The sequence below is a fragment of the Parasteatoda tepidariorum genome, chromosome 1, assembly GCF_982258835.1.
Source record: "Parasteatoda tepidariorum strain Cologne lab strain chromosome 1, Ptep-v5.0, whole genome shotgun sequence".
NCBI lineage: Eukaryota > Metazoa > Arthropoda > Arachnida > Araneae > Theridiidae > Parasteatoda > Parasteatoda tepidariorum.
The window spans coordinates 123,150,094-123,166,155 of NC_141755.1; the positions used below are offsets into that span (position 1 = coordinate 123,150,094).

Here is a 16,062-nt window from a genome sequence, read left to right on the forward strand (position 1 = left end):
AATTTATCGAAAAATATTAGACATGCTAAAAAGCATGGAGCAAACAATTAGCAACTTTTAATTCATTTTATTTATATGAAATCATTGATTACTTAATAATTCTAAATTGATCTATTATTTTATTGATTTTACTTATAAATTTTTGTCGTTGAAACACATTGCTTTCCTCAAAATTCAGTGGTCTTAAAAAACTTTTTTTTTGTAATTTACATGTATTAATAAGAGACTTGTGCTAATAATTTATTCATTTAAAATATAATAAACCAAAATTTAAATTTTGTTAAAAAATTTTTTTATAATGATTTATTATTTATTTTCTGCACCAGTTTTTACTACAATTCAGCTATGTTAGTGTTGTAAAATTAACTATTTTTTATTTTTATCTGCTTATTTTCACTCAAAATTTCTATTTAGATCTACCATACCTGTGCTTTTTTTTAAAATTTTTGATATTGCTTAATTTTATTCATTAATGTTTCTAGCTATTTTCTAAAAAATTAACCTAAATATTTTAATACAATATTAAATATATGCTGATAAATAAATATTACATATTTAATAATGTATATTTTAAATCAAATTTCTTAAAAAAAAAATTTTTTTTAATGTCGATAATACGTTTGATAATTGGATATATAAAGTGTGATCTATCAAAAATCAAGATCAGTAAAATGGAAAAAAAATATATAAATATTTATTTATAACATTCTGAGAAGGAAATCAGATAGTTATCAATTTCATATCTATTTTTAAAATTTAATTAATTTAATATGCTTTTATATTTAATAATAAACTCTTAAAATTTATTATGCATAAATACAACCCATGGGTTTTGTTGCTCAAAATATATCAATTCATATCGTAATGTATCGTGATGTTCGAAAAAAATCAAATATATTTGGCTTTTTAGGCAAATAAGCTAGATATAAAATAATTTTTGCATTATCCCTATTAATTCAAATTTACCATATATTTTTCACTTCATAAATTGTTTAAAATTGTAGTTTCCCTGAACATAATCAAAGACTAATGATTTCAAGAGTGTTTTATAATTAAAAATTCAAGATTATCTAAATTCATGAAGAAAAAACATTAAAAAAGCACTTCTAATAGAAATGCCTGTGCATGAACGAAAAGAATTGTCATTGTGTTTAAATTTTAATACATAATCATTAAATTAAAATGTACTCATTAAAATGCAGCATATTTAGTATTTCTCTCAAAATTTAGTTGCTGTCTAAATGCTTCACCATATAATTAAGCAATATATTTTATTTATGAATCAAGTTTTGTTTCAAATTTTTTACTCTATAAACAAAATTAAATCTGATTTCACCCTAATTAGTATATAATTACAATATTTTATTTTTCACATAAGGAGTTAATAAATGTGACTGATCAAGTTCGAACATTGTAGGTTAATATAGACTGCACAAAACAGAAAATATCAGTTAGTAAGCAAATTTACTTAGAAAGAAATGTTTAGTGACTGTTTACAGGATTTTAACTTTTTACAGGAATGAAATGTTGATAATTTCATATTGGAACGGTGAGAACATTCTAAGAATTGGGCTTTCTTTTCGATGAGAACCATTGTTTCTTGATGGTAAAAAGAGTTGGATGAAATGAAAATAAAGACTAAGCAAAATTTAAAAAACTGAACATAATCATAACAAAATAATGCATTATTTTTCTGCATTGAGTTTTAAATTAAATTAAAATTGTTTCTATATGTATTAGTTTATCCTTATTTACCATTACAGTAAATTGGATTGCATTTAAGAAAACATTTTTTATTTGGATTTCAATTACTTTTTAAAATTAATATAACTGTATTAAAGTAAATATTTTAATAAGATAAGTAAATATTTTAATAAGTAAATATTTAATAGATATAATTGTTTATATTAATTCAGGTTTTATTTTTGAAATTTACCAGAAACTGCCAAATATTATGCTTACTAATACTTTTTCGAAACTAAATCTATTTAAAAGAACAATAATTTTTAGAAATCAGTACTATTCTTGTGAAATTTTCAAACATCGTTATTCACGTGAGAACCAACATATTATATCAAGCAAGTCTTTAAGTTTGACTTAGATGAGTTTTTTTTTTAAATTGTGATGAAAGAAACCAAAAATTACATTCAATTGATTGAGATATATATATATTAACCATATGTTCTATGAAAGGTATGGTAGTTGTTGTTTAGTGCTAAGCTTCCTGATATTAATTATTCTTGTAGCAAATTTATAAATAAATTTTCCACATTTAGCTCTAAATGGAAATATGATTCTATAAATGAAATGGTGAATGGTAAAAATGCTTGTTTGTCAATATAATGAAATTGCGTTGCGCCATGTAAATACAAACATATAGTTGTATAATTAATTATTGCACCATTTTCACGTTACTTGAACTAAAAAAGAAGTTGCGTTACATAAAAAAATTATCGTGAAACTAAAACGTACTAAAAAAAAAAACAAACAATTTCTGTATCCAAAGTAATTTTATTGCTCATTTAAATTAACAAATTTTTGCACAAACGAGTTCCACTGATCATTACATAAAAGAAAATAAAGTAGAGGTTGAAGTTTAATCTCATACGATTCGAGAATGCGTGAGATTCATTGATTTGGCGTGTTAAGAATTCGCACGCCAAACAGTGCCAATTGGAGTGCCCCAGAGTTAGTCAAAGTGGAATATCGCTTTCGGGACACCCTGTATAAACATAGAATATTTATTACATTAGGTATTACATTAACATAGTATAATAATTAGACCAAATTATTAGATACAGTGTAGTGTTTTTATAATTGCATGTTTTGCACGAGTACATATGCAATACTCTTAAATTCAAACATATATGTAATGGGTTTTTATTCAGGATATTTTTTATATACTTCCCATTTGTATTTATTTTTAACGCATTGCATTACAATGTTAACCCATTGATAGACGAACTTAAGCAAGCGTGTTACAGCCGCGTAAGAACATTAAAGCTCTATAGAATATCACCTGATAATTAAGATTTTATATAGAATCTTAGAATGCGTGTAATAATTTGGTCAGACACTATTGATTCAGAACATGTAAATTATTTGGTAGAATTCCACGTAAAAAAATGATTTTCGAAAAATGACACTAAACGCATGTGCGCGAAAACTAAAAAAAAGTAGTTTCATATATTATAAAATTTGATAATTCTAAAAACAATTATTTTTCTTTTGACTTAGTAGTTCTGTTATCTTTATGAAGCTTTTAAATTTATATTTACCTAACATTTAAAAATAGTACCAACAAGAATCTTCATTGTGTACCTTGATGCGTATAGCGACATACATTTAATAACTTTTAACTTTTTGAATAATTTTGAAATGTAATACCCGAGTTTTAAATATTTTTATTATAATTGATGTTAGATTCGTTACAATGATTATTGATTTTGCATAATTAAGATGGTTTTGAAACTGAGATTTGATGCAGTATTGTATTTTATACTTAAATATAAAACTCCGCATTTAAAAAAAAAATTAAATAACATTTAACATTTGAAAAATTTATCTTCTGTTACTAAAATTATTATCTGTACCTAAAATTATTAGCCCCTGGCAATATAATTCATATTTTAATTTTCTTATTATGTCTTACTGCCGGTGGCATAGTTTTAAAATCCGTTTGGAGGGGTTTATCTCCTTCTTACATTATATATGTATGCTACTGTGAATGACCCAAATCAGTGACTTCCACCGGTGAATGTTGACAATCACATAGTCGCTATGGTAAATGTGTGAAATATCTAGTTAAGTGCCCGGTATGCCCTACATCAATGTTTTTCAAAGATTTAGTGCCACTGCCCAGTATGCATTTAACCCAGTGTTTCCCAACGTGGGGAACACGCCGCACCGGGGGGCAATTTGATTGTTAAGGGGGCCAATTCGAAAATGGACTCGACACGAGTTTAACCCTTTTGCTCCGGGCCATTTAAATGCAATGCTAGATTTCGGTGCCAAAATTGAAAGAAAAAATCAAATTCTTAAATAATTGCAGCTAATAAATATTATAAATTCTTTTGACGAGACCAGAATATGAACTGGGTTTTTGCCGTTGCAAGTTAACCTCCCTGCAGCAGACTCCGCGTGGACTTTCAAACTTTAAAGAAAAATGTCGAAAAGAGGACAACAGTAAAGTCTCTATTTACTGCTCATAATCGTATTCTTGAGGCAAGTTATTAATTTTTTTTATTCATCGCTTAATTTTGGAAAAAATCACACTAAAGGAGAGAATTTAATAAAACCGTCAATATCAGCATCTCTTAAAACTGTTCTTGAAAAAGATGACAAAATTGTAAAAGTTATGCCACTCGGTAACAATACTGTTAACAAAAGAATAGACGAAATGAGTGAAGATATTGAAGAACAACATGTGGAAAAGATGAAAACAAGAAAATTCTCAGTGCAAATGGATGAATCAACTTTGATAGACAGTGTGGCAATATCGATAACTTACGTACGATATATTGATAAAGGGCATTTTGCTGAAGAAATGTTGCTCTGTAGGAGATTAGAAAGCACCACTACTTCCAACGATATATATTATAAGGTAAAAAAGTATATAGATGTCAATAATATACCAATAAATACATAACATCTTGTGCTGCAGACGGTGCTCTTAAGAAAAATGGCCGCTTATTGATGAAAGATGAGAATCCAGAAATGATTCTCGTGCATTGTGTTATTCATAGGGAAAACTTGGTAGCTAGAAACATCTCGCCTGTTCTAAATGAAGTACTACATTCAGTAATAAAGTGCATCAATGATATTAAAGCTAATGCCAAATGTGAGCTTCAAGCTATTTTGTGAAGAACAAAATGCAGACCATGTGAGACTTTTACTTCACACTGAAGTAAGATGACTCTCTAAAGGGAACTGCTTGAAAAGATTTATGGAACTGTTTGATATTCTTAGTGATTGTGTAAGCAACAAACCTAAAATAAAGTATCTGTTAACAGTCGATGATAAAGCATTTGTGAGTTATTCAGCCGATATCTTCGAAGAACTAAATATATTAAATAAGCAACTTCAAGGAACAAATAAAACTCTTGTAGATGCAATAGCGAAGACATTTGGTTTCATTACCCTTATTGAGTTATGTCAGATGTATATTAACAACAAAAACTTTGAACAGTTTCATTGGCTCCAAAGATGTGAAGCAAATAATACCGCTTCACTTGTTATTGTCGATGATCTGAAAATTCTATAGGCTGATTTAAAAGAAAGATTCTCTGATTTAAAACAAATTGATTTTCCAACATGGATGATGCAGCCAAAGTTAGTGGATTTGTCTGATATATCAAATATGCAGTATCAAGAAGAACTCGCAGAAATGCAAAATGATGAGTCAGCTAAAACTTAAAGGGAGTGATGGCATGACTTTGTGAGGAAACAGAAATCAAATACTCAAATTTAACCAAATGTGCAAGAAAACTATTGCTACCGTTTCCATCTTCATATTTAGCTGAATTTGGATTTAGTGTTGTAAATGATTTATTGCTAAAAAAAGAAATCGTCTGGATATAACACAACGGGGATACTTGAGACTGAAGCTAACCAAATTGGAACCTAACATAAAATCTCTGTGCAGCAAGGATCTCACTAAATTAAAATATTAAATTATTATAGAAAAATCTTTATTAAAACTATTTGAATTTTATTTTTTCATTATATGTTTTGAAAATTTACTTACTGTGTTTCGTTAACAATTTCCTAGTGATTTCTACCTAAAACCTATCATTTAAGTTTCTTAAGTGAACAATTCAATTTTTTAAGATTAAAAATTATGTATATGTTACAGAGGGGGTATGAGAATTTTAGAATAGCTTAGGGGGGGGGGGGCATGGCACAAAAAAAGTTGGGAAACACTGATTTAACCGGTAATCCCAACACTGACATTTCTCCTAATCTATCCTCCGCAGATCTTAGAATATCGAAACTATACCAACGAATAAATTAATAACAAATCAGATATAACAAATACTTCGGACCAGTGAAGGTCGACATTATAAATAAGTTAAAGTCGAAAAAATAAGTTTATATATATATATATATATATATATATATATATATATATATATACTTATAAGCCCTCCCTCCCCAAAACTACGCACTGCTTACGGCAAAAAAATCGAAATTAAATAACTGAAAAATGTTTTTTTTTTTATATTCCTTTATACTTCAGTTATGAAAAGGTTAAGAAAGAGATGGGTATTCTTGATATCTTTCGGAAATTACTCGCAAAATTTTTACAAATTAAAATATACCATTTAAAAAAAAACTTCTAATAAAACTAGCACTATATGAACTAATTGTATAAAAAATTTAAAAAGTTGCTCAGCATCAAAAGTTGCTTTTCCTATTATAATAATAAAACTATTTTTTTACTTCAAAAGCAAAGTCATAAAGCAAATTATTAATGTTTATTGTTTTTTTTCCTTCCTTGCTAACAATTCACCTGTTGCTGTATGCTTTCCGAATGTACTTATTCATACTAATTATTTTTTAAAAGCATAATTGATGTTTAGTTTCTGCAACTGTTTTGATTGCATGTCTTTCATTTCAATTTAACTTCCTAATAGTGAGGCCATTTAACAGATTTTAATTACATTTATAGAAATTTATAATTACATTTTTAAGAGTTGTGAATCTTGAAGAGTAATTATTTTCTTTCTGCAAGTTTTTTTGATTGTCTTTCCTTGATTTCAATTAAAAAATTCCTTATCTCAGTAACTCAACCATTGACAAAATAGTTTAGTTTTTTTAAAAGAGGAATTAATTTTAAAGATTTAAATTCTTTAAAGTTAAAAATTGGAACACTTTTCAAATGTTATAAATTTTTTGCTATACATTAAATCCTAAATAAAAACAGATTTGAATTTTATTTGAGATCAAGTAACTTGCAAATCTAAACATTTAATCTTTGATCGGTCAAATAATACGAAAGCACCAAGGAGGGTGAATGGCCTATGATTTGCTTATTGTTACTTACAAGGGGGTGGAGGGTTATTTTATTTTATTTTATAACCGTCCCAATTAGCCGACCCAAATTAGGGTTTAACTACTAATGTTCAACTCCGTAACCTTGTAATTTAGATCACAATACAGAAGACAAAGGAGTTTTTGATGGAACTCGCATTTGCGTTGCATGAAGAGGAAAACCAAGAAAACAATCTTAATGGTTCCATCAGATGAAGTCACCCATTATGAGTTCCAATCTTAATGGGTGACACCAACTATGCTAATTAATGAATGTAATTATTAATTAACTTACGAAATCGAACACAAAAACGTACTTTTTCTAAGTAAACATGCATTTCTTTTCTCATATTTGGATTTTTGACTCTTGAAATCTGCAATCTAGGAACTGTGGTTCTTATATTTTCTTATTTTTTGTGGTTTCCAATGCTTACGCCTACTTATGTTCAATTCCGTATTCTTGTGAATTTGAACCCAATCCAGAAGACAAGGGAACTCCGGGATCAAGTATTGGGAGAAATTTGCCTTCATGGAGCACTTTTTTGATAACCCACATTTGCGTTACATGGAGAGAAAAATTACGAAAACCTCCCACGGTTAGCCTGGTGGCAAAGGGACTGTAACCTATGATCTGTCTATCATTGAGTATATTTTACGTCAGCACACAGTGAGCAAGCATCAAAAGTTTCGTGGCCAAATTTAGTATTTCGATAAAATTTGTATTTAGGGGTTTTAATGTGCAGGTAAATTGAATTCTTAGTTGAAATTTTGAATTACACTGAAAATACCCCCCCCCCAAAAAAAAAAAAATGTCGGCTGAAATATGGCGAGCAAAAATTAAAAAAATAATACAGTACGTTTAAATAGTTAAATATAGCAATGAAAATATAATAATTTTCGTAATTTTATACTAAAAATGAAAAGCAAATTATATTTCCTAAGTAATGTTACAAAATAATGCAGATTAATTACAAAATGACGCGAAAACATTAAAAAAAAACATATTTTGTTTTTCGGTATATTTAGTTCACCTTTGCAATACGGGCAAAATGGGCAGGTTTTTTCGAAAGAAAAAACATCAAAGAAGACAACAAAAAAAAGTTTAGCCAATTACCTCGTGGAACTTTTTGGAATTAATTTTCGAAAGTCATTCAAACATGGTAAAATTTCAGATGATAAGATATTAACTATAAGTTTGTCAAGAGTTTTAACTAATCCAACAAATTGAAAAATTGTACTGTAATTTAACACTAATTACTCTAATAAAAACGTAATAGTGAGGTGAAATTCCTATATATATTTCTGAAAGAAAATTTAGAAGTTACATTCAAAGCAATTTTTTTTAATATATTTTTCATTAAATTGTACTTTGTCGGCCCCAAAAGTAAATTATAGTGTTTGGAATGATTATGAATACTTAATTTGCGATATATTAAAACTGCCTACACATATTTAATTGAAAAATTAATTTTTTACTTTTGACCAAATAGCATAGTCTTCTGGCCCATAGTCTTCAGCACTGTAGGATTCGTATCGATCAGCTGTCGCTCAGGATCGAACCCAGTTCATCTCATTGGGAGGCGAACGCTCTATCCCATGAGTCGCCACGACTTCAAAGAGGGAGAGGGGATGAGAGTTATGAGCATGCTTGCTTAGGACCTTAAATTATCCTTATTTTAATTTCTTTTTTTTAAGTGCTAGTGATTATAGTGGCTAGTGTTAAGCTCCTAACATAATTTGTTGAAAAAAAGTTATATTGGTAGTAAAGTATTTTGTCTTAGCTAAGCATGAGATTTGTATGTGTCCTAACATATTAGCTGCAAGAATCATAAAATTTTACCCACCGTCCTTGCGATTGAAAATACTTCAGATTGTCCACATTTCATTTTTTAAGCTTAATAATGATCTAAAACATATTTTTAGCATTTTTTTAAAATTTCTCTGATATGGGAATTGGTGTGTTTAAAGTTAAAATTCAAAGTTTCGTTTGTCAATTCCACAATTTAGCCACAATTTTTTATTGTTATAGCTTTTTTTAAAGGGAGGTTTAACGAAACTTTTAACTGAAATATTGATTTCCTACGAAAGGTTGAATGAACTTAGTTATCTAAAGTTTATTAACAAAAAATTTTTGGTGGGTCAATGATTTATTTTCAAGAGTTAACGTGTGGAGGCAAAATTCAAACTTGTGGTAGGGTAAACCAACCATTGAATGAACAATTAAGAACAGCTTATATTTAAAAAAATCATAAGATTTTTCAAATATGTAATTTTTGGTAAATGAAAGTGTCAACCTATTTGTTGCAGAATGTAAAAAAGGGGATGAAATTTTTAAATTATTATTTCAAGATCTTTGTGGTTCAAGTAATAAGTAGTAAGATAACTAAAGTGATCCTACCAGTGAATAAACATGAAATTTTAAAATGTTTGAACCCTTGTTATTATGAATATATTGAGACTTTTCATAATTCATACAAATGCGTGATTTTTTTTTTATACTGAAATTGAGGCATACAATACTAATTATTTAGAAAAAATTTTCTAAATATGATGTAAGGAATTTGCGTATCGAAAAGTAGAAGTCGATTAAATAGAAGAAAAAAATTGGAAGTGTTTAATCTAATCCCTTTTTCTTTTCCTCTTTCAGCTGAGCTAACAAAACTTGAGTTAATATTTGGAGACTATGAGTTAATGTTTGGTGAAAAATTCAATGCCGTGGTGTTTGGTCAAAAATAGAATGAAACGTTATGGGTCGCAACTTTTTTTAGATGCTTGGACTTTGAAAAAATTCGTAAATTAATTATTTTTGAAACCATTTTTTAGATTTTTTTTTTTAAATTAGTTTTTTCTCTTACATTTTCCCCGGTTCATTTAAGTTTTCGTCAATCAAATATTGCCTTCAATCAAGAGGTCTTATCGTTTACAGGCAACCAAAGTTTCTGGAATGATTGCAACTAAGGTTTGAGTTTAAATTTTGTAGTTTTAAACACAGAAATTAGTTTAAATTTTTGACGCTGAATTCTTATTAAACTTCATTTAATACTTCATTATTTTTTATTAATTTAGGTGAAAATAAGTAAAAAAATATTATATTCAGTACTTTAATAATTCATGGTTTATATAAATAAGGAAAGAAAGGCGTCCCTTTACAAATATCGACTCAAATGACAAAAAATTTTTTAAATTGCACTTTTTTGCAGTTATTTAGAGAAACTGTTATTCATCATTGATAACTAGGTAAATTACAATTTTTGAATATGAGTGTTTACTACTTTGTTGAATGTGAAAAAATGCATATAATGTTTTTTTTAATTTCTTATTTTAGTACAAATATATAAAAACTATCCAATAATGTAACAGTTTTTTGGTAATACTAGAACGCGTTTTTGCTTGTAATTTGAACATTAAAAAATATATTTATAAGGGACACCGATGTTCCATCTGGGTCAAAAGGTAAAGCTAATTTTTGCTTTATTTCTTCATTGAAGTGTTACTTAAAGCTTTTTGGAGGGCTAAAGATTTCCTTCGATCGGCTTAACATTTGAGACAAAATTCTTAGGATGATATATTTCTAAAATTCTAGCAAAATCACATTTTAAATATAACTATCTTTCAATGGATTAATAAAAGCGTCAGGCACTCAATTATGAGCTAATAATTTGTTCTGGTACGCTATTACTAGCTATTAAAGTGTAAACTTTATTTGTTGATTAAAATTTAGCTTAAGCAAGTTTATAGCAAAAACCTATTTTTGAGGGTTGGATAATCATTTTCTACTATTTGTTTGTTAACAAAATTATCTTTTCTGATTGCCACTTTAACAATTTAATCATAATTTTTTTTTTGATGTTTTCTTTTTTTACAACGGTTTTTAAAAGAGATAATGATTTCTATAATAATTTATTTTAGATGCGAAATTTAAACTTAAGGATTTTTTGCTAGAAATTTGTTAAACATGCTTATGCTATAACTTATTTTTGGTGGATACGCAGAGTACGAAAATGTTGGCCGAATTGGAGTGGTCTAATAATTTCCTTCAGTGGGGATAACGCTTGAATACAAAGTTGAACTTGTGACATCAAGGTCAAAAATTAGCCAAAGGTTAGCCATGAACTAACAAAAATTTCTATATTAGGAAGTTAAAATCAAAGGGTGATTTGGATTCAAATTTGTGATATTTTAGTCAATATTTATAACTTGCTTTGGCTATAACTTTTTTTTTCTTGTTCTACTTTAAGTTGTCATGTATAATTTTTCGCGGTACAGTTCAGCTAGGGCACAAGTCATCGCGGCGACAATTCACCGGGAGGACCACTCGTCGTAAGCACAATTCATTTCGGCTACAATTTGTATTCTTCAAAATTTGTCGCGAGCACAATTGTCGAGCAAATTTGGATGTGCTGCAGGGCCCTCCGAGGGGTCGTCGTCTAACGAGCAATATTGGGAAGCGCTCCTGAGGAAATGACTTTTTACTTTCTTGTTTTGTTCCTGTGTTTTTGTTTTTCAACATATCAATTCACCTCTGCCATTTGAAATAAATAAATATATATAAAACAATACTATCGCATATTAAAGACAAAATCATGAAAATTATTTGAAAAAACTTTTTATGGGATATCAAAAATGGTTTCTTAACAACCTTACTAGAGCATAGAAATTGAAAAAATAAAAAGAACTTTTTTAAAATAAATATAAGTTTCAGGATTTGACTGGAAAAAAATACTTTGTTCGAAAAAATGTAAGTAAATAAAATATTTACCATAATTCAAGTGCTGGAACAAGTTTAAGCAACATTCTATACTTAAGCCAATTACCAAGTTTTAACTTAATGGGTTTATTAAAAGTCAAAATATTTGAGTTGAGAAAAAACAGATAAAAAGGCATAACTTTGAATAAAGAAAAATATGTGATTTTGCAGACGATTTCAATTAAGACAATTAATGAGATACCTTTTGCTTTCAGTAAAAAGTTTGCAGTATTTTCGCTATAATTTTAGAAGTTTAGAACTGTAGAAGAATTAATATATTATCTTTGGTATTTAAATGCTCAGCATAAAATAAGTTATAGCACGCATTTTTTTTCCTTCTAAAAATCGAACATTTTGTTAGGAAAAATCTTCGAGATCCCTTAAGGGTGCATGATAGTGATCCAAGAAACATACATTCTTTTGAAGTACACGCAGGAATTTTAAAAATAACTGAACAATGTTTTAGTACAATGTTTAAAAACTTAAACAGTGGTCGAACACGCATTGCTTTATACGTCTAACGAGTTCCTACAACGGGCGTACTAATTTGACGGCTAACATTGTTGTTGGTTGAATGGTTTATAGTGGTTTAGATTTTAAGATCATAAGTTAGTTAAAACTTAATTTGACCATAACTATTTTTAACGGCTATGCTAAAAGTCATCTTATAGTTTCTAAAAAATTTACTTTTACAAAAACCGTATTTTTAAAATTCAATTTTCACGAAGTATTCGATCGATTTCGCTCAAATTTTGTATTTTGCCGTGTAAAATTACATCCTTTAAAGTATAAATTACGTAGTTTACAATTCAATATCTTTCTGACTTTTATTAAATAAAATAATAAAAAATTATAAATATTTACAAAAAGTTATTCTCTGAATTAAATTATGTGGATAAATGAATTTTATAACTGTAACCTAAAATATCGTCTTCACTAATTAATTAGCATATTACCTTCTCTAACCATTAATACTGGGTCCTAGAATGTGAAGATCCAATCATCAGATCAAAAATTATTCTGGGTGGTTCATTTTTTGAATTTTTTTTATGCAGTGTACATAATGTTGCCAACCTATGATATGTCACAAAAGAAATTTGACAAATAAGTAAAAAAAAAGTTATTAAGATGCCTAATCATGTCTTTAATAACAACTTCTTTTATTTGTTACTAACTTGCCTTTAACAGTTAACTTTGTTTCTGTGGAATGTTCAGTAGCATGTGAGATAAATGTTACACTTTCTCGTGATCTATCATAAACAATCTACAGTTGCCATCTGACGGTTTTCAAGAGTACGCCAAAATTAGCAAAAATAATTAATAAAAGATCTGAACACATCTAAGCTTCCTCAATTATTTAGGTTTCACTTCAAGTGCGTATGAATACCCAATTCAGTATAAGCTTGAAATAAAGTATTCACTCTTTTCAAGTTGATATTTGTTCAAAAATTGAGTAACAGAATTTTTAAAACAATTAAAAAATAAAACATTTAAAAAATAAATAATAAGTTCGTGACTAATTACAATACTGAATTATACACATTTAGTACATATTTTGAGTACTTAAATAGTACAGTTAACAAAACAGTACTGAATAGTACACATTTCGAGCACTCCTCATGAAATTTAAAAGAGCAAATGATATTAGAAATTCCATAAATATCACAAATGATTGCTACAAAAATTAAAATAATCTGTAATAGTTTTGAAATTTCACAGAATCATAAGATAAATATAATGAACAAAATATTTTTCAGCGGTAAGGGTCTGGTAGAAGTTTTGCTTAAATGTCTTAAAAAAATTCGACAAATACAACAGTGAAAATTTTAACCATTAAACTACGGCCTAACAAATTATCCACAAAAGCAATATCATTTTTCTGCACGTTGAAGAGTTTAGAAACATTTTGAAATATATATGTAAAATACTGGCTTGTATTTTTACGTCGTATAGTATGGGGTATATACCTTTTTAATTTTTTACTCATTAATTATTAATTTTATTTTTATTGATTAAGGCTTTAATATCTAAATACTTTTTTAACTCAGACATTACACACATTTTACGCAAACTTACAGAAAAATGCTTTAGTATTTCTAAAAATTGCATGAATTAAAAGTGCCCAAAATCACAGTAGTCCAGATAGTGTATCAGGCTGGCCACTAACAATCAATAAAAAATTCCTTGACTTTCCTCTGAGTTTTAAAACTAATGGTAATTATTTCATTATTTGTAACTAATACAACACATTTTTAAACACAATTTTTATTGAAGGTTCAATATGTTTTTTAAAAAAAAAACTTTTTTAAAAAGGATTAAACTTTGCAAGCACTTTTTAAGAGTGAATTCTGGTAGATAATAGGCATCATTCATAAATGTCTAGGAGACATTATGAACGACATACACACATTTTTTACTGTGTTACTTATTCTTGAATAACGTACAGAGTTTAAAAACTTTCGAATAACAAAATATTGAAGCTAAATTCAAGCAAAAATAAATCATTCTCAAAAACAAAATAACATGTATGACATTTAAAGAATAAGTCAAATTTATTCTTCGTTCATCAGTGTCAAACTCATTGCTATAAATGATACTTGCTTCATTATTATTATTACATATTTAAAATTCCAAACAAATAATGTACTGAGTAAATATGCTCATAATGACAGATATAATAATTTAAAGGAAATTTCTTCTAACATAAGCAAAAAGCAGAAAAATATTGCAAAATTCTGTTTAAGTTTTTTACAGCTATGATGTTCAAATATTTATATTAATATAGTATTAAAAAAGTTACTATTAAAGGTATTAGGAAATGTAAAAATTACCAATAATAATAACCCATTCATACAAATAAAAAAAATTATCAAGAGAATATTATTATGTTTCAGATAAAAGAATTATTTTAACCCGCTCCATTCAAAATATATCCAGGTGATGTTCCACCCTCTATTTTTCATGACCGTGATATTTCCGGACTATTGTTTTTTAAAAGTGACGCGCCAGTGAGATTAAAGCAACCTTATTTTTTATGCCCGAATTATGCATATTACCCAATCTACACACCAGATGGCAGTGCAAGACTATCAGCACTCATCAAACATGAAAGCTAAAAAATAATTCAAAAACTAAAAATGAGTACATGGACTGTATAAACACTTAGTTTTGTATAATTCTCTTTAAAAAAATTTTTACGACTGCTTTCTTCAAAATTATGCTACTATTAAGGGGTAAAATGCAATCTTTCACTTAATTGATTTTGATACCGAAACAATTCATTGAAAAAGATAATTTTTTCTAACTCTTTAAAAAAATTTTCAGTGACAATTATGATTTAACAATTACATTATAGTTTACAATTTAATGGTTTAACAATTACACTAAAAATTACTACAATTTACACTAGTACTGAGCTTTAAAAATACTAAATAATGCAATATTTTTGGGCTTTTGTTATCAAAATATCTGAGATTTAAGAAGACGTACCGAAAGCTCTCCAAAGTCACAGATGCTTGCTGTCCTGAAGGAGTTTTTGTCACTGAGTAGACCACTGCCGGGACTGTTGCCGCATAATCAAATTATAAGGACTCAACAGGCTTCTGCTAAAACCTAGAAATGCGCAAATTTTTGTTACAGTATCAAACATATTACTTTTAAAATACATTACTTATGCAATATACAATATATTACTCATATTAAAATATTTTATTAATTAAGTATTAATTTTTTAAACTTTGAAAACAAACAGGAAACTATCAAGGTTTTATCTTTTCAATCGGAATTCTTTGTGAAAAATTAATATGTTTAATTATATTGATTAGATTAATTCATTAAATTACTATTTATCAAAAGCAGTGGTTGGAAAAACTGGTTTTTTTTTTCAGTAGTTAACAGCAACTACTTTTTCTTTTTTTGAAATGTAATGACTACAAACTACTTTCGAAATGTTTTCCAAAAATGGGGAAATCGTGACTACAAGTTGGACAAGAGAACTTAATTTTCACCAGTATTCAAAATGAATTTAAATAAAAGATTAGCTTGATTAAATATGAGAATATATTAAGAAGTTTTAATTTCTGTTTAAATTAAATACTTTTTTTTTTATTCTAAAGCACTTTTTACGAATTTGCTCTTTCAACTTTCAAACGGTACGCTTTTTTCGACAGTGGTTTAAGAAATACTTGGAAATTGTCAAATATTTGTGATTTATGCGATCAATGCTTTTTTATATCCAAAACATTGAAAGAAAAATTTTAGTTTTTATTTCATTCTTTTTTATT

The 16,062-nt window shown here is 27.6% G+C and overlaps 1 protein-coding gene and 1 long non-coding RNA gene across 7 annotated transcripts in view; both read right to left on the reverse strand.

Annotated features, from left to right (window-relative positions):
• Window positions 1–16,062, reverse strand: part of LOC147816861 (inositol 1,4,5-trisphosphate receptor-like) — a 310,281-nt gene that overhangs the window by 173,281 nt on the left and 120,938 nt on the right. The gene's annotated exons all lie outside the window — the stretch shown is intronic.
• Window positions 2,498–16,062, reverse strand: part of LOC147816864 (uncharacterized) — a 29,425-nt gene continuing 15,860 nt past the window's right edge. For all 4 annotated transcript variants that reach the window (XR_015429290.1, XR_015429294.1, XR_015429286.1 and 1 more), the window contains 2 exons: window positions 15,269–15,391; window positions 2,498–2,722 (listed from right to left, as the gene is read on the reverse strand). This is a non-coding gene — a long non-coding RNA (uncharacterized LOC147816864). The remainder of the gene's footprint in view (window positions 2,723–15,268; window positions 15,392–16,062) is intronic.